The following is a 22,725-nucleotide window of genomic DNA, read 5'->3' as shown; positions in this document are numbered from 1 at the left end:
CTGTAGACAAAGGTAGCTTGTTGTTTTGCCTCGGCTGTGTTTTTTTTTGTTGGATTTCTTTTATAATAATGGCGGAGAAGAGGCAGATAACCGCTCTGGAAGCGTTGAAGGAAATTACCAGGTTGAGCGATATTGACATAGAGGATTCTTCAGACACAACCGTGGATTTTGATGAGGAAGAAGCTGAGCAACTTCTTCTCATTGACCCGATTCATGAGTGAGTAATAAAGTAACTTTTTATTTCCAACATCTTTATATTACATGGCTGTTATTTCAAAGAGATGATATGGCATATTTATTTTAGTTTTGTAACCAGAAAACTTAGCAATGACCCTGCGTCCCTCCCCCACTCCAGCACAACAAAGAAATACAGACCTGTCCTGTATGGTGACTGGTTGAAAGATTGCTATGAATCTGTTTTATTATTTACACTTTACCAATTACACTACTGTTTTATAACATTGCTGTTTTGTGTTATTTGGTTATTTTTGGAGTACAGTAGCAAATAATTTATCATCTTGTAACCAGAAAACTTAGCAATGACCCTGCGTACGTCCCCCCACTCCAGCACAGCAAAGAAATACATACCTGTCCTGTATTGTGACTGGTTGAAAGCTTGTTATGAATCTGTTTTATTATTTACACTTTACCAATCATCTTGTAAACAAAAAACTTAGCTTTGAACTAATCTATTTCTATATTTTTACAGCCAGGAGGACGCAGGGCCATCAGGCACAGCAAAAACCCTACCTCCCACCACTTCAGTTGAGGCCTTCTCTTCTTCTTCAAGGTGAGAAATCTATTCTGCAAACCATTGTGTTTACAAAAGAAACATAATGTGTCATCACAGTGTTAGCAGTGTGTTCATAGGCCTATTATAAGTCATTGTTAGATGCTAAACAGAGTCAAAGTTAGTCTTCAACATATATCTTTCTATTTCCCCAGTGAAAATGGTGCAGAAGAAGATGAGATGTATCAGCCACCTGCCCGTCAGCAGGTGGCGCTTCACCTGCCTCAAGACCCGTGAAGCGCAAGGTTGTATCTGCCACAAAATAAAGGAGCACGTCAACCAGGCCAGTCTCCAGACGGGTGAGTGGGGCTGCCCCTCCACCTAGTGACGACAGCGAGGACATGTGGCACTCCCCAGGTGAGCCTGACACTGAGCCACAATCTCCTGCGTTTTCACCGAGGCATCCTCCAGGACCCAGGATTGACACCACTAAAATATGGTCTCCAGTCAACCTCTTCAAACTTTTTTTCAGTGTAAGCACCATCCAGACTATTATGCAGAACACAAATGAAAATGCACAAAGAGTAATTTCAGCAGGGATAAAAATTAAAGTGGTCACCTCTTACAGCTGACGACCTCTTTGTCTTCATGGCCATTATAATATTCACTGGGTTGGTGCAGGTCTTCTCTAGAGCCAACCTCTGGAGAACAAAGTGGCTGTTCAAATTCCCGTTTCCACGAGAGAGCATGACCCTTGATAGGTTTGAAGCTATCTTCTGGTGTATTCATCTTTCCAACATCAAAGAAGATGAAGAAAACCAAAAGAAGAAGAAAGAAGGGAATGCCTCAGTATGACAGACTGTTCAAGATTAAACCTCTCTATGATGAGATAAGGACTGCATGTATCTCCATCTTCCAACCAGGCAGGGAGATATGCGTAGATGAGCGGATGGTGGCGAGCAAGGCCAGGATAGGGTTCCGTCAGTACATGAAGGACAAGCCCACCAAGTTTGGTTACAAACTGTTTGTTTTAGCCGATTCATGTTCTGGTTACACATGGAATTTTTTCATCTACGAGGGAAAGACTGAGAAAGTTCAATGAGAGGGCCTCAGTGTAACATCAGTTATGGACCTGATGGAGTTTGACCTTCTTGGAAAGGGTTATCACTTTTATGTAGATAACTTCTACACCAGTCCTGCACTGTTTCATAAACTGACATCTAATCACACTGACGCATGTGGAACCATCCGTCAGACGCGCATTGGCTTTCCGAAAAGCACAAGGAACTCCCTGCCCAAATCAGCTGAGAGAGGAGACATGAGGTAGCTGCGGAACAACGGACTGCTATTTGTGAAATGAAAGGACACCAAGGAGGTGAGTGTGTGCAGGACCTTTCACAAGGCCTACAGTGGAGACACTGTGCAGAGGAGAGTGAAGCAGGGGGGTCAGTGGTGTTTCAAGGACACTGTTCCTGATGCTATGAGGGATTACAATGAGCTCAAGGGAGGAGTGGACTTATCTGATGCCCTCATCCAGTACTACTCACACAGCTGAAAAACAATGAAATGGTATAAAACATTATTTTATCATTTCATAGACATTGCTGTGGTAAAGTATTTTATCTTATTCAATATGTTGGCCACTGGAAAAGGAGAGACTCTCACAAAGGCAGTTCAGGGAGGTCCTCATGAAAGAGTTTATTGACCAATCTCAAGTTGCTGCAGCTCACTGCCGCTCCCCATGGGCCACTCCAGTGTAGAAGAGAGTCCAGCCCCTACTCGAGGAGATGGGTTCCAGAGCCCACGCCATGTGTGGAGGCGAGCCCGACTATTTCTAGTCGATATCTCTCGACCTCCCGCACAAGCTCAGCCTCCTTCCCCCCCAGCGAGGTGACATTCCATGTCCCTATAGCCAGCCTAAGCATCCGGGGATCGGGCCGCCCTAGGTCTCCACCTTTGTCCGCCGCCCAATCCTCTTTGCATGGATCCCTCAGGGTTCCCCCTGCAGGTGGTGGGCCCACTTGGGGTTGGCCTCGCGTCTCTCATTCGGGCTTGGCCCAGCCGGGTCCCGTGAGGAGCAGCCCAGCCACCAGTTGCTCTCCGACGAGTCCCGACCCCAGGCCTGGCTCCAGGGTGGGACCCCGGCTCCGACGTACCAGGCGACGTCACGTGCCTCGATTTAGTAGTTGTCATGAGGGGTTCTTGAACCACTCTTTGTGTGACCCATCACCTAGAGCCTGTTTTCCATGGGAGACCCTACCAGGGGCATTTAAGCTCCAGACAACATAGCCTCTAGGATCATTCGAGCACTCAAACCCCTCCACCACGTTATGGTGGCGGTTCAAGAAGGGGACTATGAAATGTAGTTATGCAAAAGCAAGACAGTAAAAATCAACAAAGGTTGTGCCACTGGCAAAAAATAATTATCTAACAGTCTACATTATTTTAAGGTTATTTTGCAGAATGATCAGGTGCAGAATATTGTTTTTAATTGTTACCTACATAGAGACCTGTGCAGCCATCATCACTTAGTATCCAAATGGCCTACAAGCAGAAAACAGAAGAAACAAGCAGGAAGACACTGTCTGGCTGTTACGGTTTACGAGATATAGGACCCCAGAATGCAGACCAGAAGGCAGCATGACGGTAAGTGCAACAGATTTAATAACAAAAAACTCACTCACTACAGGAGGCAGAAACAAAACAAACGGGCATGCAAGACAGGCATGGCATGATCAAAAAACAAGACCTGAGCATGAAAACAAGACATGAGCATAAGAGAAAGACATGAGAAATGTTTCCGCGATGAACAACTGAACAGGAGTGTATATATGGAGTGAAAACCAGGTGGAGCAAGGAGACAGATTAACTTGGACAGGTGAACCGAATAAACTTAATTGACAGAACATGAACAAGACGACAAAACTAAAGCATGTCCAGGAAAATAACAGAAGCATGATTCAAAATCTAAGAAGAATAATAACAAAAGAACGAGTCAAAACCTTAACTGTGAAAAACATAAGAAAAACCAGAAACCAAAAACCAACCAACATCAAATCATAACACTGGCTCATCAAGAACACCAAGATTAGATGTTCAGCTTCAGTGAGTAAAACCTTAGGACATCCAGTAATGTTCATTAAGCATTAGGACCATCTTCTCCTTAGAAAGGTGATACAAAGCCATACTGCAACCAATGCAGATCTCGCTCAACATTGGCATAAAGTGGGTATGAGTGCATCCTCACACACATTGAGGCAAATACTTTTTGGTACCAAACAAAGCACTTCTGTTAAATACAACCACCCTGGACAGACTGGAATTCTGCAGGAAGAGACATAATGGACAACAGTCAATCAATCAATCAATCAATCAATAGTTATAGAGATCAAAACCCCAAAATTATAACCTGTGTTTAGGAAACCCCTCAGGTATTAACCCCTCAGAGAACCTGTGGTCAGCTTTTAAACAGCAGCAGAAGTTGAAACATACAGTTCACCTTCATTGTTGTTTATATCCTGGAAGTATTTGAGCATTTTCAGGTAGAAAATAAAGCCATTTACTTTCCAGGCTTCTGCAGCAGAGTGTCAGCCTTCAGGGATTTACCTTTTCTAAAGTTTCTGTGTATATTTACATGCCAGTGTTTGTTGTCTTAGGCATGTGTATCAGTGTTGAAATGTTCGGGGTGACATGACTCTGTCATTTCTGTCACATCTGTGACAGATGTGTGCAGCAACAAACACAGTCCTCACTCTGTTATAAATCCATTTCTGCCCTCACACTGTGGGGGATCGGCGGTATTTTACGAAGGAAAAAACTATTATGGGGCATGCATTACAATTTGTTTTTTAAGTGAGCTGTAATTACAGTTAAGGTTGATGATGGTGATCAAAAATTGAACGTAAGCCAGTGTAAAGTTCTTTAAAGTGATGAAAATTTAGCTGATTTTGTCTGGTGCATGTGTGTTTGGAGACTCAGGGCAGCTCTTAGCTCATTAATGTAAACACTCCGTTAAGCACAGGTTCTGCAGAGCTGCACCACTGACTCTACCAAATCCACTGGGACACCGACCGACATCTCTGGCTTGTTACACAGCTCTTTATCCTCCTCTGTCTCTCCTCCTCTTCGTCTGTACCCTCAGGCTTTGCCTCCCCTCAGGCTTCACCTCCTCCATCATCACTTTTGCCCCTTTTCCCCCCTCCCTCTTCCTCCACCTCTCACCATCTCCGTCATCTTTTTTTTTTTTATTCTTCAACATCTGCCAACACTTTCTCGGCTGCACACGAGTGAGCCCTCAGAAGTTTACACTGTGGCGCTAAATAATAACCGCCATATGCCATTTAGTCTTTACAACCATCGAACTTTCATCCAGAGTGATTTAAAGCCAACAGGCCTGCTGCTAAGAGCATTTCATTATGCTATATAGTTCATGAGTTTAATGAGCTGTATTAGGAATTGTCTGTCAGGACTGAATTCACATGTTGGACTTGGTATGTTCAGAAATGGAAATAAGTCCATCCAATTCCCGTTTGAGAGGGAAAAAAAACTAACATTTACTACCTTCATGAAGTTCACTATCTTAAGTCTTTCTTTATTTTTTTATTATTCATTACAACAGGGATTCATCCGAATCTCTCTCCTTTTTTAAGCTCTTTTGTCCTCATTTCTCATTTGGTTCATGACATTTATATGGCATTAAAAATATTGATGTACTGTCATTATTAGGTCCTCTGCCTAATTTAGCTTTATTAAATTTATAATTACAACTAACTACCACATTTTGAGCACATGACTTGGACACTTCATAGTTAATGTTAGTCTACATTACAGAGTATTGCTAATTATGACTAATACACTCAAAGTACAACTATTATGGTTTTTGATGAAGCTGTAGAAAAACCAATAGGCCATTTGTTAAGAACACTGCATAAGTTGGAGCAGGCCACAGAGAGGACCAGGGCAGTAAAGTAAAAAAAATCTGTCTGACTGAATAGTTAGAGAAAGAGAAAAACGAGGCTACAATAGTTAAAAGATCTAAATATTAAGGATTCTCTCCATGCAAAGAGGTCTGAATTAGAAGCCTAACCAAGTACTGTCAGGTAGATGAGGACAGAGCACCATCATTCTCCAGAAAGAGCTCTGTAGTGCCAGGTATGTGTAAGCATTTTAGTTAACACTAAAATCAATGTCAGTAAAACTGTAATAGTCAAACTGAAATAGGATTATAACCATGGGTGAAAGTGAGCCGGTCCAGTGCTGTGTACCACTAAAAGATTCTGCGCCGGTACGCAGTACCGGAAAGAGGGTTCTGGATGACGGCTATAAAGCCGTCATCCAGAACCAGTTACGGCTGCAGGAATTCACAAGCACACAAAGAAGATCAGATCCGCTACCAATAGGCAGTCTAAAACACGTCTTAATCTGTTTATAAATAAAGCTATTTTCCCCTCATTCTTAATTGATTCTGAACTGTTCGTGCTATGGTGGAGCCTCAATGCTCTTGCTTTGCTTCTCTCCCCTCGGAGCTCGAGGCTTTTGTGAACGGCCAGCCTTTAAAACGAGCACTGCTACGTTTAATGTCTGTCTGCTCCCTGCTAAATACCCCAGTTAAAAGCAAAGGGAGATTAACTAGTAGTGTTTCATGTTATTTTGTTGAATTACAACAGCACAGTACAGCTCAAAAACACCGCTTATGACCAGAGATTTCACATACACTACACAAGAGTGCGTGAGCGCTTACCTCCAAGACAGAGTGGTTGCCAAGGAGATCAGTGTGTTCGAATTAATGGACTGGGAGATTTTACACAGGTGGTGCACAGACATAAAAAACTGCCCCTTGCATTAGGACAACGCGAACAATAAATCACTTACCATCTACAGACTTTTAAATAAAAACCGCGAAAACAACCGAACTGTACTCGTACTCGTACTCGTCGTCTTCCGCTTATCCGGGACCGGGTCGCGGGGGCAGCAGACTCAGCAGAGATGCCGAGATGTCCCTCTCTCCAGACACCTCCTCCAGTTCCTCCAGGGGGAGCCCAAGGCGTTCCCAGGCCAGCCGAGAGACATAGTCCCTCCAGCATGTCCTGGGCCGTCCCCTGGGCCTCCTCCCGGTGGGACGTGCCTGGAACACCTCACGAGGAAGGCGTCCAGTAGGCATCCAGTATAGATGCCCGAGCCACCTCAACTGGCTCCTCTTGATGTGGAGGAGCAGCGGCTCTACTCCGAGCCCCTCCCGGATGGCCGAGCTCCTCACCCTATCTCTAAGGGAGTGCCCGGCCACCCTACGGAGGAAGCTCATTTCAGCCGCTTATATCTGGGATCTCGTTCTTTCTGTCATGACCCAAAGTTCATGGCCATAGGTGAGGGTAGGAACGTAGACTGACCGGTAAATTGAGAACTTTGCTTTTCGGCTCAGTTCTCTCTTCACCACAATGGACCGGCACAGCGCCCCAATACTGTGCCAGCCGCACCAATCCATCTGTCGATCTCCCGCTCCATTCTTCCCTCACTCGTGAACAAGACCCCGAGATACTTAAACTCCTCCACTTGAGGCAGGAACTCCCCTCCAACCTGAAGAGGACAAGCCACCCTTTTCCGGTCGAGTACCATGGCCTCGGACTTGGAGGAGCTGATCCTCATCCCAGCCGCTTCACACTCAGCTGCGAACCGCCACAGCGCATGCTGTAGGTCTTGGCTAGAGGGAGCCAGCAGGACTATGTCATCTGCAAAAAGAAGAGACAAAATCCACTGGTCTCCAAACCAGACCCCCTCCGGCCCTTGGCTGCGTCTAGAAATCCTGTCCATAAAAGTTATGAACAGTACCGGTGACAAAGGGCAGCCCTGCCGGAGTGCAACATGCACCGGGAACAGGTCCGACTTAGTGCCGGCAATGCGGACCAAACTCCTGCTCCGCTCGTACAGGGACCGGATGGCCCCTGATAAAGGGCCCCCGATTCCATACTCCTGGAGCAACCCCCCACAGGGCATCATGAGGGACACAGTCGAATGCCTTCTCCAGGTCCACAAAACACATGTGAACCGGTTGGACAAACTCCCATGAACCCTCGAGCACCCTGTAGAGGGTATAGAGCTGGTCCAGTGTTCCACGGCCGGGACAAAAACCACACTGCTCCTCCTGAAGCCGGGGTTCGACTATTGGTCGGACTCTCCTCTCCAATACCCTGGCGTAGGCCTTACCAGGAGGCTGAGGAGTGTGATCCCCCTGTAGTTGGAACACACCCTCCGGTCCCCCTTCTTATGAAGGGGCACCACCACCCCAGTGTGCCAGTCCAGAGGCACTGTCCCTGACCGCCACGCAATGTTGAAGAGGCGTGTCAACCATGACAGACCTACAACATCCAGAGACTTGAGGTACTCAGGGCGGATCTCATCCACCCCCGAAGCCTTGCCACCGCGGAGCTTTTTAACCACCTCGGTGACTTCAGCCTTGGTGATGAAAGAGTCCAACCCCGAGTCCCCAGCCTCTGTTTCCACCACGGAATGCGCGATGGCAAGATTGAGGAGATCCTCGAAGTACTCCTTCCACCGCCCGATAATGTCCTCAGTCGAGGTGTTGGTGAAGCACTGCTTCCCCCTCCTGAGGCGCCGGACGGTTTGCCAGAATCGCTTCGAGGCCAACCGGTAGTCCTTCTCCATGGCCTCACTGAACTCCTCTAAGGCCCGAGTTTTTGCCTCTGCCACAGCCCGGGCCGCAGCACACTTGGCCTCACGGTACCCGTCAGCCGCCTCAGGGGTCCCACAAGCCAACCACAGCCGATAGGACTCCTTCTTCAGCTTGACAGCATCCCTTAATGCCGGTGTCCACCACCGGGTTCTGGGATTGCCGCCGCGACAGACACCGCAGACCTTACGGCCGCAGCTACGGGCAGCAGCATCGACAATAGATGCGGAGACCATGGTCCACTCGGACTCTATGTCTCCAACATCCCCCGGGATCTTGTCGAAGCTCTCCCGGAGGTGGGAGTTGAATATATCCCTGGCCGAGGGCTCCGCCAGGCATTCCCAGCAGACCCTCACTATGCGCTTGGGCCTGCCAAGTCTGTTTGGCTTTCTTCTCCTCCAGCAGATCCAACTCACCACCAGGTGGTGATCAGTGGACAGCTCAGCCCCTCTCTTCACCTGAGTGTCCAAAACATGCCACCGAAGGTCTTATGATACGACAACAAAGTCGATCATCAACCTCCTGCCTAGGGTGTCCTGGTGCCAAGTGCACTGATGGACACCCTTATGTTTGAACATGCTGTTCGTTATGGACAATCAGTGACTAGCACAGAAGTCCAATAACAAAACACCACTCGGATTCAAATCGGGGAGGCCATTCCTCCCGATCACGCCTCTCCAAGTGTCACTGTCATTCCCCACGTGGGCGTTGAAGTCCCCCAGCAGAATAATAGAGTCCCCGGGAGGGGCACTATCCAGCACCCCCGACAGGGACGCCAAGAAGGCCGGGTACTCTGCACTACCACTCGGCCCGTAGGCTGAAAATGATAGTCAGAGACCTCTCCCCAACCCAAAGGCGCAGGGATACGACCCTCTCATCCACTGGGGTAAACCCCAACACGAGACGGCTGAGCTGGGGGGCAACAAGCAAACCCACACCAGCCCGCCGCCTCTCCCCGTGGCCCACTCCAGAGTAGAAGAGAGTCCAACCCCTCTCAAGGAGATGGGTTCCAGAGCCCACGCTGTGCGTGGAGGCGAGTCCGACTATTTCTAGTCGATATCTCTCGACCTCCCGCACAAGCTCAGGCTCCTTCCCCCCCAGCGAGGTGACATTCCAAGTCCCTAGAGCCAGCCTAAATGGTAAATGGTAAATGGACTGAACTTATATAGCGCTTTTCCAGTCATACAGACCGCTCAAAGCGCTTTACACTAGAGTCACATTCGTCCAATTGCACTCACTAACGCTCACACATTCATACACCGATACGCAGATCGGTAGGCAACTTGAGGTTAAGTGCCTTGCCCAGGGGCACATCGACCTATGGCAGGAGGAAGCTGGAATCGAACCCACAACCTTCTGATTGCAAGACGACTACTCTTCCTACTGAGCCACAGGTCCGGGGATCGGGCCGCTGAGGTCTCCACCTTCGTCCGCCACCCAATCCTCTTTGCACCGGTCCCTCACGGTTCCCCCTGCAGGTGGTAGGCCCACTGGGGGATGGCCTCGCGTCTCTCATTTGGGCTTGGCCCGGCCGGGTCCCGCGAGGAGCAACCCGGCCACCAGGCGCTCTCCGACAAGTCCCGACCCCAGGCCTGGCTCCAGGGTGGGACCCCGGCTCTGCCGTACCGGGCGACATCACGTGCCTCGATATTAACAACTGAACTGTCAAAATTTAATTAAAATTAAATCAAAACTTGACCACAATGCATAGAACATTAACTTCTTTGTTCAAAAGAAAAGACGGAAACTGAAGATGAAAAGTTATGCATCAGAAAACGGTTTATCATTGTTACATACATGGCAGTTCTTCAACAATTTATATATATATATATATATATATATATATATATATATATATATATATATATATATGTATATATATATATATATATATGTATGTATACATACATACATGACACGTTACACGTTACATTCAAAGCATACACAGGCAACAATGGCAACTGAAAGTTATTTAAATTTTATATATAAGTGGTGCGTTACATGTCAAGATGTACGAAATTATTTTTGATCAGTAAGAAACAGGCATATTAGACTCCAATTACCATTTAATCATGGAATTTACCAATAAAAGAAGCGCTACACTGGGAGTCCAGAGAGCTCCTAAGTTTGTTGTCTGCTGTTTGTTTGTTATTGAGGACTATAAGCTGACCAAAGAAAGGTGGGTGTATGTTGTAGTCGCTGGTTCTTGACAGCAAGTGATCGTCTCAGCTTTGCTCTAAAGAAAGCAAGAGCTTTAATTTATTCCCTCTCAACTCGCGCTCTCTGTGTCAGCCTGAGCGTTGTGGAAAGTGCTCAGATCATATGCAAAGCTGTTTTATGCTAATGTGTGTGTCTGTGAGTGTGTACACACGTTGTTATAGATGTGTCACACCAGCGTACACAAGCCGCATCAGAGCCTCTCCACCTGCCTGACACCTCATGTTGCTGCTGCTTCTTTTCCTTCTACCGATCAAGACAAAGTTGTGGGCAAAAGGAAAGTAAAAGAGGAAAATTAGCCTCCTGTTGGTGACTTTGATACATTTTGATATTTGTGAAGTCAAGGAGGACATTCTAAAAAAGTAAAGCTATATATAAACACAGTGATTCTTGCTTTGCTCTCCATGTAAGCAGAATAGAGCTGGTCCATGCAAATTTTTGTTGCAGCAATGTGCGTGGACAGTTTTGGTATGTCTCAACAAAAGCACAGTGATATATTTTCATGTAGCCCTGTTCTCCATTTTTAATGAATTTCAAACCTTTCCCTGTACTTCAATGTCTTTATGCTTGCTCCATGTGCCTTGTCTATTAACTCTTCCCCCACACCTGGTGTTAGTTTTGTGCATTATCACACCTTTCAGCTTACATTAATCCTTCAGTGTCTGTTTTCCCTTTTTATCTTGACTCTCCATATTCTCTTGGATTCATTCTTTTGTTTTTCTACCTCCATTTTTTGGACTCATTTACCAACTTCCACCCCTTCACAAAGGGGTTTTTGTTTTGTTTTTGAATACAGCTAGTTTTAACTTAACCCTGCCTATCTCTAAAAAAAAGTATTTAGATCCACCATTTGATTACACCACAGGACACACAACTGAATCCTTTGGCCTCAATATAAGAATGCTAGGTTTATCATTAGATAAACCATCCCAGCTGCTCCTCCACCTTGAAATAAGCCAGCTGAGCTGTGTTTCGCAGTCAAGTTTTGACAGTTTGTGCTCACAAAGTTGCATATTTGGCCATGCACCTTATTTTGTTGATCTAGCCTAGGAAATGTTCAGTGAGTGCTACGTTTAAGAATCAAGATAACTTTATTTGATAAAAAACTTTTTCTTTAACTTTTGTGAGCACACAATTAACTGGAAGTGTACCAAAATATGTGGCACAATAATCAGTAAGAAAGACTAAGCTTGATATTTGTTGAGTCAGATATATCTTTAGACAGAAATGGTAAAGTTACATCTGTTGTGTAATACTGATCAAATGGACTGTGCTTCACTGAAGTTTAAAGCCATCAAGTTCTCAAGCATGTACATGCTTTATTAAGTTTAATAGAGTATTGGACTAGGGCTCGATGTGGGCTAATGACTTGTCCTAAATTTTTTGGAATGGTATCAAGCACAAAGAAACCTGATCAGGACATCTCTTCCTGCAAAATTGATGGACCAATAACATGATATTTTTTTATTTCATTGCAGCTTCTTCTTCTCCATGACAGACCAGAGCACCCATTCAGTCTGTCCATCTCCTGCTCCTTGCTATCATTACATAGGTGTCCAGATAATGCTGTTTTGAAGCAAAGAAGCATTTCAATCAGCTTTTCAAGTTTTATGATTATGGCAATTTATTTTAGATTACTTCACCTGTTTTTGAGCAAATTTCTTCACAAGGCAAAAAGGACACATTTGTTTCATAATACATCCCTAATCTTATACAAATTACTGAATCAGGTATAAGGTACAACTGGCTAGGATTCAAATGCCTTAATATACCTCATCAATACAAACCTTAAAATGGTTCCTGCAGTACTTAACATATGTGCTACAGCTCTGGCACAAAAGTCCCATAACTACACTCAGGACACAAATATAGTTGAACTTCTCTGTTGAGGCAAAGACATACCCTAATCCTGGCCAGAGCATTCAATGTTTTTCTGATTCAGTGGAGGATCTGACTCTCGTTCTGTCTCATCATACTCAGTTGCAAACTTCTTCATAGCACTCTGTCCCAAAGATGAACTTTGTAACTGTAACATGTAATGTGCTATTTCCCTGGGGACCAGAAATATTTGTTCAAATGTTCTAAAAGTCAATAGAAATTTTTATTACAAAAAAAGCAAAGATGAACAATCTCAATGTTTCCAGACATACTCCTCTCAACATTTACACTTTTATATCTTATCCATGACCACCATAAACACTGTTCAAAACAATGTGCAGCTCTGGAAACACCATGCTTTTAGCCACGTTACATTTAAGATAATCTTCTTTAGAAACTCACTTACAGAAGAGTCTGTCATACTTTTTACAGAGTGACAGGTCAACCAACTCATGTTTGGAAGCTAACTGTTCCACAAAACAAAAAAGTACTTTTTGGGTTTTTGTTTATAAGGTATATCCACCACTAGGTAACTGCTGCAACACTAAGGGCCGCGTGTACAAAACCACACGCAATCCTGTTTGGGTCCCCAAAGCTTATCTACAAATGAGCTGCAAATCAGATTGCTCGTGTAAAATCAGAGAAACAGCGGGCGCAAACTTTTTAACATAAAAAACATATGATAATGACGCAAATGAGCAAATTTATGGGAGGTTATATGCAAATATAATGCTTTACCACCCGCAACACGATTTATTAAACCAGAAACGGATTGCGGGTGCTGTTTTTGCATCTAGATTGAGCACGTTGAAATTGAGGTACTAACAGGGACGCAAAAATGTCTGCTGTAACTTTGGCCAGAAGCAGGCATAGATAGAATGACAGATGACGGGGAGAATCTTCTGTACATGTGTCAACATAATTGGGTTGTCAAAAATAAAAATAATAAAAATAGATGACGATAGAGGATTCTCTGTAGGATTATCTTGTCGTAATGTGTGGAAGGAACCAGAGTGCAGAAAAATGCTTGGCAGCAGCATAGTGGATTTGAGAGTCTTAAGGCTTTAATAACAAAAATAGATAAACTCACATGAGTCTCCCAAAACTTTAAGAAATGACATGGAACAAGAATCAACAGGGAAGTAAACAGGGGACCAAGCTGGGAACAATGAAAATAACCAAACATATATACTGAGGGAGAGAGGAGTGAGGACCAATGAAAATGGGTGACAGGTAATCAGATGAAACAGGTGTGGAACCGGGTGGCAGGGGAACTGAGGGAAGGTGACTGATTACACTAAACGAGACTGGCTGCTGAGGGAGAGAAAACAAACATGAGGACAGAAACTTAAGAAACAATACAAAATGACAAAACCCGGGGAACACAGATAAATAAATGAACTAAAATGAACACAAGAAGCTAAAAACCAACAGAAGTAAACAACAAAACCCCTTATAAACGAAAAAGGTAAACAAAAGATACACTCCACAACGGCAAAGCATGACATTACAAAAAACAACACGACCAGGGTGGGCGGAGGGGGTCTAGAACGGAGGGCAAGAAACAAAAACCAAAAAATACAAAACACCACAAGGGTGGCCGGGAAGGACCCAGGGAAAAAAGCAAAAAAACAAATATACCTGACCAGGGCAGGAACAAAAGTCCAACTGGGTAACTAATCAAAAGTTCATTATGTCCATAATATGGGAGCTGCTGGTCAGGATGCTGGCGATCAGGAGGCCTGCGACACAGGAGCTGCCGGTCTGTGACAAAGGAGATGCCGGTTCGGTGGCCTGCGACGCAGGAACTGGCGATCAGGAGATCTGCGAGGAAAGAGTTGCTGGTCTGGCGGTCGATGATGTGACCAGGAGAACCCATGAAGTGGCTTGTCAGGAGGCCGGCGACGTGACCAGGAGAACCCATGAAGTGGCTTGTCAGGAGGCCGGCGATGTGACCAATAGAACCCACGAAGTGGCTTGTCAGGAGGCCGGCGGAGTGACCAGAAGAACCCATGAAGTGGCTTGTCAGGATGCCGGTGGCAGAGCAGGAGTCTGGGCGGCCTGGAGTCTGAGCGGCATGCGGCGGCAGAGCAGGAGTCTGGGCGGCCTGCGGCGACTGAGCAGGAATCTGGGTGGCCTGAGCAGGGGTCTAGTAGTCCGCCGAGAAGAGTATCAGACCCTCTGGACCGACGATCTGGAGGTTGGCCGTGGAGCGTAGAGGTCAGCTCTGGACCGCAGTCGGTCAGCTCTGGAGGATAGTAAATCAGCCCTGGAACACAGTTAATAGGGCCTGGAACACCGTTAATAGGGGCCTGGAACACAGTTAATGGGACCTGGAGCACAGTAAGTCAACTCGGGATCACAGTAAGTCAGCTCCGGAGCACAGTAAATAAGGCCTGGGACACAGTCAGCGGGACCTGGAACACGGTCAGCGGGCCCTGGAACACAGTCAGAGGGCCCTGAAACACAGTCAGTGAGTCCTGGAACACAGTCAGTGAGTCCTGGAACACAGTCAGTAAGTCCTGGAACGCAGTCAGTAGGGCCTGGACCACGGTCAGTCGGCCCTGGAACACGGTCAGTTGGCCCTGGAACACGGTCAGTCGGACATGGAACACGGTCACTCGGACATGGAACCTGGAACAAAAGCAGTCCACACTGTGACCCTTCTGGAACTAGGATCAAAAGCGATCTGTCCTCGGACCCCTCTTGGACCTGGATCAGAGGTGGTCCGTCCTCAGAAGTCTTCTGGGACTTGGATTAGAGGCGGTCCGTCCTCGGACCCCTCTGGGACTTCTGGGGACGTGGCTGCGAACTGAGGCCCAGGAAACTCTGCAGCGGGCTGTGGCTCAGGGGACTCAGCAGCGGGCCGTGGCTCAGGGGACTCAGCAGCGGGCTGTGAGAACATTTTCTTTAGGGTTTCTTGGTGGTAGCACTCAATCACCTCCATATTTAATGGGCCTGGAAAATAATATCCCCATTTTCCTAGCCAGTCCTTAAGCTGATTTAATATATCCCACATCTGCCAAGGAGAGCCATTGGAATCGACCATACTCGATAAAAGGCCGGCAAGCATTCTACCCCTTCTGGTTGCCTCCATTATCTGGTCTGGGGGGCTCGGACACTTAGCGGCATATGTAGAGAGCTCCTCCCTAGAAACAGCTGGCATAGGCTGCTCGGCAGAGGCTGTAGCTGACATGGATGGCTCGACAGCGACTACTGCTGGTGTGGATGGCTCGGCAGCGGCTGCTGCTGCTGACGGAAATGACTCGGCAGTGACTGCTGCTGGCTTGGATGGCAGATGACGACAACGTCGCCGGCGAGAGGAAGAAGACACTGGAGCAGACGAGACAAACGTGGAGGACCTCTGATTTGGCTTGTAGCCAGGGAAAGCCATAACCAGCCCGGAACTGCCAAATACTTCCGCCATCTCGGCCAACAGAATGAGTGAGGCTGTATTTCAATATCCTCCCTGTATCTAGCTTTTAATTCCTCATCCTGCTGCTGACACCACTGAACTACTTTTTCTGCCCGGTCCGTTTCATGGCTTGGTCCTACTGTTGAAATGTGTGGTTGAACAGAACCAGAGTGCAGAAAAACGCTCGGGAGCAGCATAGTGGATTTGAGAATCTTAAGGCTTTAATAACAAAAATAGATAAACTCACACGAGTCTCCCAAAAGTTTAAGAAATGACATGCAATCAACAGGAAAGTAAACAGGGGACCGAGCCAGGAACAATGAAAATAACCAAACATATACAGGGGTTGGACAATGAAACTGAAACACCTGTCATTTTAGTGTGGGAGGTTTCATGGCTAAATTGGGCCAGCCTGGTAGCCAGTCTTCATTGATTGCACATTGCACCAGTAAGAGCAGAGTGTGAAGGTTCAATTAGCAGGGTAAGAGCACAGTTTTGCTCAAAATATTGAAATGCACACAACATTATGGGTGACATACCAGAGTTCAAAAGAGGACAAATTGTTGGTGCACTTCTTGCTGCCGCATCTGTGACCAAGACAGCAAGTCTTTGTGATGTATCAAGAGCCACGGTATCCAGGGTAATGTCAGCATACCACCAAGAAGGACGAACCACATCCAACAGGATTAACTGTGGACGCAAGAAGAAGCTGTCTGAAAGGGATGTTCGGGTGCTAATCCGGATTGTATCCGAAAAAACATAAAACCACGGCTCCCCAAATCACGGCAGAATTAAATGTGCACCTCAACTCTCCTGTTTCCACCAGAACTGTCCGTCGGGAGCTCCACAGGGTCAATATACACGGCCGGGCTGCGATAGCCAAACCTTTGGTCACTCATGCCAATGCCAAACGTCAGTTTCAATAGTGCAAGGAGCGCAAATCTTGGGCTGTGGACAATGTGAAACATGAATTGTTCTCTGATGAGTCCACCTTTACTGTTTTGCCCACATCCGGGAGAGTTACGGTGTGGAGAAGCCCCAAAGAAGCGTACCACCCAGACTGTTGCATGCCCAGGGTGAAGCATGGGTGTGGATCGGTGATGGTTTGGGCTGCCATATCATGGCATTCCCTTGGCCCAATACTTGTGCTACATGGGCGCGTCACTGCCAAGGACTACCGAACCATTCTAGAGGGCCATGTGCATCCAATGGTTAAACATTGTATCCTGAAGGCGGTGCCGTGTATCAGGACGACAATGCACCAATACACACAGCAAGACTGGTGAAAGATTGGTTTGATGAACATGAAAGTGAAGTTGAACATCTCCCATGGCCTGCACAGTCACCAGATCTAAATATTATTGAGCCACTTTGGGGTGTTTTGGAGGAGCGAGTCAGGAAACGTTTTCCTCCACCATTATCACGTAGTGACCTGGCCACTATCCTGCAAGAAGAATGGCTTAAAATCCCTCTGACCACAGTGCAGGACTTGTATATGTCATTCCCAAGACAAATTGATGCTGTATTGGCCGCAAAAGGAGGCCCTACACCATTCTAATAAATTATTGTGGTCTAAAACCAGGTGTTTCACTTTCATTGTCCAACCCCTGTATATTGAGGGAGAGAGGAGTGAGGACCACTGAAAATGGGTGACAGGTAATCAGGTGAAACGTGAAACAGGTGTGGAACCGGGTTGCAGGGGAACTGAGGGAAGGTGACTGATTACACTAAACGAGACTGGTTGTTGAGGGAGAAAAAACAAACATGAGGACAGAAACTTAAGAAACTACAAAATGACAAAACCCGGGATAAATACAGATAAATAAATGAACTAAAATGAACACAAGAAGCTAGAAGGTAAAAACCAACAGTCCGCGTGAACTCTGCTTTGTCATTCTGCAACAAGCGGCAACGCTTCGCCGCGTCATCAAATAGGAGGAGCTTCCATCTACTGCTTGCTAGTCTCAACTGAACATGCTGGACATGGATTTCACGTATAATCACGGTGTTTTACCTGTGGAGAGCCGAAAAACGCCGCCGACGTCAATGTCCCTGGGTTCACCAGATTCTTCAGGGACGGGAACAGTTCGGAGAGTACCACCACCTACTCCAGGAGCTGCGTCTGGATGACGGTCGATTTCAGCGGTACTTCCGTCTATCCAGGACCCAGTTCAAAGATCTACTGCCCTGCGTTGGGAGATGAATCGGCCTCCGGGACACCAACTACCGGCGACCGCAGTGAAGCCAGCCCAAAGCCGGACACTCAAGCTCCGCGGAGCCAGCGGCATCCAGCCCACGCCCGATCCGAGTCAGGCACCCATATTTCGGCTAGCTGCTCTCTGTTGCTCCCTCTTCTGACGCGCGGTGGTTCACTAGGGACCGTCAATAAGTTTCCGAACCAAACAATCGTGGAAAATCTGAGTGCCTGAATCGGATCAACCGTGAGCTAGATGCCGCTAACTCCGCGGAGCTTGAACATCCAACTTCAAACTAACTTCACCGCGGTTTACCGCGCTGTATCCCCGCTGCTGAACGCCTGTCCATCTGTCTTCGGTGAGTAAATAAATCTCAGCTCAGTAAAAAAACAGCTGATTTTTACTGTCCACATCTCCTAAATATAAGATATTTGTGCCTAAACATAACCAGGTCAGATACTTTCTGTACTTGTCTCAGTAAAAGTAATTAGTTGAATCATACAACTCTGGCTTGCCACACACCGCCACTATGATCTGGTCCTTCATCTTCACTGACAACCGCTTCTTCTCCGCTTTGGTTGTTCACCCTACATCACAGCCACATCTAGTCCCTGATTGGTTGACGCGACGCGAATTTAGGAAAAAGTTCCGATTTTTCAACTCGTCCATCGCTCCGCTCCCGCTTCGCTCCCGCTTCGCTTGCCGCGCCTTCCGCGCCGCGCCGCTCCGCTCCTGAACGCGCCTCTACATAGGGATAACATGTAAATTGGCCGCTCCTTTCGCAGAAATTGCGTTTGGTGTGAACGCACCATAAGGGCAGAGCATCACATATCTATGGTCTGATTTGGAGCCTATCACCAACAAAAGCCATGACATATCTCCTATGATAAAACTCCTTGCAACAATTTTTTTCTTGCTTCTGGATAATTCCAGCGCACCATCACTGTCAGTGAGATCTGCTGCTGAACCCACATAAACCTGATCATGGTGAAAGTGTGCACATAACTGATCAAGTGTGCACAGCCTGTTAACTTTACACATCATGTAAAGGACCCACTATGCTGTGATGCTGATAATATGATTCATAGGAAAGAAATAGTCATTATATTTATATATATTAAGCAGATTCCATCCTTCATTTGCAAACTGAATGTTAAAATCACTTCTTAGCAAGTGAAAAATCACATTTTAAGGCGGCTTATTCCATGTAATGAGAAAGACAGTGTATGCTTTAACCTTGTCACTAAACAAAACAAACTGCATTATTGACAGTAACATTGTGTCAGTGCAGAGTAATTGGAGCTGGATCCATTTGATTACGTTATTTGAACCTATGCCAGGGGTTGGTTTATACAGTAAAAATTGTTTTGGGTCAAAAAAACAATTTAAACTATCAAACACAAATATCTTTAAAATATTGGCAAAACACACAAAACAAATTCAGTAAAATCATTGGAAAATAATTGATTTTTAAGTATATAAATGTTCAATTAAAGTTTTTTGCAGGGCAGTGATGTGATGTTATGTTTTAAACTTTGCAAAGCTATAACATACAGATTGCCAACTCCTACAACAAACAATTTTTATGATGCCAATATTACATTCAGGCTTGAATAATGTGGCTGATTATGATAAACTCCGAACTTTTCAAACATATAGTCCCAAAATAAAAAAGACCATGATGAGTCTCTGAAAAGAATTGAAAGATCAAAGGAGGCAAACCTCTAATAAATCGTTAATATTGATTAGCCAATTCTTTGTGAGTTACGTTGAGCTACACAGTTAACAAGCTCTGTGCGCTCCTGTGGTGTTGTCAGCCTAGACCAGCTGCCCCATGTGCACACCGATGGCAGAGGACACGCTCTACTTTGGACACAGTTCTGCTGCAACGAGAAAGGTTAACAAACTGTAACAGTCCAGAAAAGCAGGAGCTGAATCAAAGAGGAAAGAAAGGAAGGAAAAAATCAGCAACCTATAATTTATAATGATGCAGCGCAACACAGCATTTATTCGCTTTTCCTCTAGTTCCCCCGAGGGCAGTAGCCAGTAGCACACGCAATTTCCTCATTTAAATAGGGTGGTCTGCACCTCTTTTGCACCTGTCATCCATTGCACGCACAACCTTTAAAATCGCACGCAGCGCGCTCACTTTTCGCACGTACAATTTTTTTTTTTTTTTACTTAGCGCCCCCTATTTGGGATCTTTGAAGATTAGGCCCTAAGTATGGGAAAGTTTGCAGCCATTACCTAAGAAAGCTCAACAGTTTCCGGAATCGCAACCCAAATGAGCTAAATAAAAATTGCCATATAGAGAGCATTCCTGAAAGTGTCAGCTTTCTCCACAAGCCAAATCACAAATGTGTGTTTTGATTCATTTGGAGATGGCTGAAGTGACCAGGCGTCTGGCAGCTGTGAGGTAGTGTTAAACACCATGTGAGGGAAACATCAAGGCCTTTAGCACTCCGTCTGTTGACCACTTGGCCAAAAAAAATGCATCTTTTTTCACTCTGTCTTTCTCACACCTCTCAGCAATGTGATACAATCATTTTTTTGTATTTATTTGGAACTCATCCTTTTATTAAACCATATAGGGGATTCAAAATATCATTCTACTGAAGTGGTTGTTGTTACAAAAAGCCTGTCTTAAGACAAGGTGAGTAATGAAGCTTTCTGTAAAGTTGATCACAGGGTTTCTGATTAAACCACTTCCTGTAACATTAATTTTGTGCATGCATGCAAACACTGCACTTTAAACAAGCACACAGGCATACATTAGTATACACCATTAAGAAATGATTCATACAGGACTAGCCATCTCCACAGCTCATTTAAACAAAGTATACAGAGCCTGAGAAGTTTTCCCAAGCTCATTTTCACAGTTTGCCAAATCAACAAAAGTGGTTAGAAGCAGAATTCCTGATTTCCAGCATTTATTTGAAGAGGCATTGTGAATGGTGGGCAGATGGAGAGCTCGCCACGGCTGCCATTACAAAACATTTAGAAGCTGGCTTGCCAAGTTAGCGCCTGGTCTCAGACATTTGTTTACTGAGGAATGGTCTGATGTAACTGTACTTTTAACTCAATGCATCTTGGCACCACATTGGTTTGGAAAACCTCACTTTACACTCAACACATTGGTCCTTTAGTGCCCTGATTTTTACACTTCGTTGTCCAACTCAAGGGCTTTTCACAGGGATGCTGAGCTGCTTCTTTAGTCTTTTATTATATTTCCCATTGAATTTAATTTCTGGTTTAAAGAAGCTGAGGCAGAGGACCAAATCAGGGACAGCCAATTGTTCAGAAAGATGAGCAACTTTTTCCTGATGATCATTTTAGGTATTGTTTCTTGGTCTTTTTGGCCTGCCAGTAATCAGATCATTTATTTTGACTGGGTTTGAGCTATCACAGATCAATCAGGGTTGGAAAAAACACCTCAGGACAGGATTGGAGATATTTCTGCAGGTCTCCTGCAGTGAGTACAACACTGGTACATGAAGATTCAAGTTGCAATTACACATTGAATGTGCATTCAGTCCACAGAATACAGCAATTATTTCAATCTTTTCACAATGTTTACAGATTTTCAAATTGCAAAAAGATAGATCTGAAAGCTCAGAATCTCTTTTACTTGTCACAGTTACAGAACAGTTTGGAGTCATATTAGAGACCAATAACCTTACATCCCCTCATTCCTTTCCACTTTTAAAATGTCCCAATGCCTATTGGGCAATTATTTTATTTGGAATGTTACAATACCAGATACTATCAATGATCTGCAAAACAGGAAGAAAAATGGAAATGTGATCAGCTGTCATTATTCAATCTCTATGACCATTTCATTACCAAGTCAAAAAAACCTAGAAGAAATAATGCATTATTCATATCTGTAATATTTTAGAGCAAATATCTCTGTCTTTGATTTTCAGTTTAAACTTTGTACGTGTGTGCAGTCTATCCTTTCTCTTTTCTCTCAGCCAGGAATCCCAACCAGACTCTTAACTCCCCAGTACTGGAACTGGATGACGTGCCAATTATGCCTGAGGCGTGTGCAGGGGTTTGGTCTCAGAGGTCCATGCACCACATCCTGCCGGGGTTCATGCATCATTGTGAGAGGTTGGCCATCGGGTGATGAAGCATCCATTGAGCCCTTCCTGGGGCCTTCCCTGGGCCCCTCCCCTACTCCCAGTGACACACTCACGCAGTCGGACATGAGAGATTGTCGCAGAAGCTGCAGGGTGCTCGAGAAAAACTCCACTTTAATGCATTTGTGAAATACACAAACACTCTGAGAGCAAGTCAGAGCAAAGAATAAAAGGCCTTTGGGCATAAATCCTGTTTACTTTGCTTGTCTTTCTAGACCACTTATCCGACAAAAATTAGTGTGCACGGCTTGCAAAATGTATTACTCTATCTGATTCTGTCACAAAAAATGTTTAAATGTTCAGTGTTTCCTCTGCTAACAATACTAAAATTGCTCATTGTAAGTAACCTCAAACTCGGCTCACAGTTTTGAACATTAAAAAAAAATCTGTTACGAAATCTGCCTGCAACTAAAGAAAAAAACTGAAAAAAAGCATTTAACCGATTGGAGGACAAAAATAATCAT

The 22,725-nt window shown here is 45.3% G+C and overlaps 1 long non-coding RNA gene across 1 annotated transcript; it reads left to right on the top strand.

The window, feature by feature from the left end:
- The first annotated feature begins 1,016 nt into the window (after positions 1 to 1,016).
- On the top strand, positions 1,017 to 22,454 carry LOC124884922. The gene is made up of 3 exons (XR_007042547.1): positions 1,017 to 2,105; positions 3,237 to 3,376; positions 22,094 to 22,454. It is a non-coding gene; the product is annotated as an uncharacterized LOC124884922 (long non-coding RNA).
- Positions 22,455 to 22,725: the final 271 nt, after the last annotated feature.

Source organism: Girardinichthys multiradiatus, chromosome 19 (assembly GCF_021462225.1).
Source record: "Girardinichthys multiradiatus isolate DD_20200921_A chromosome 19, DD_fGirMul_XY1, whole genome shotgun sequence".
In the NCBI taxonomy this organism is placed as follows: domain Eukaryota; kingdom Metazoa; phylum Chordata; class Actinopteri; order Cyprinodontiformes; family Goodeidae; genus Girardinichthys; species Girardinichthys multiradiatus.
Note: the sequence above shows the minus strand (reverse complement) of the source record. Positions and strands in the feature narration are given on the sequence as shown.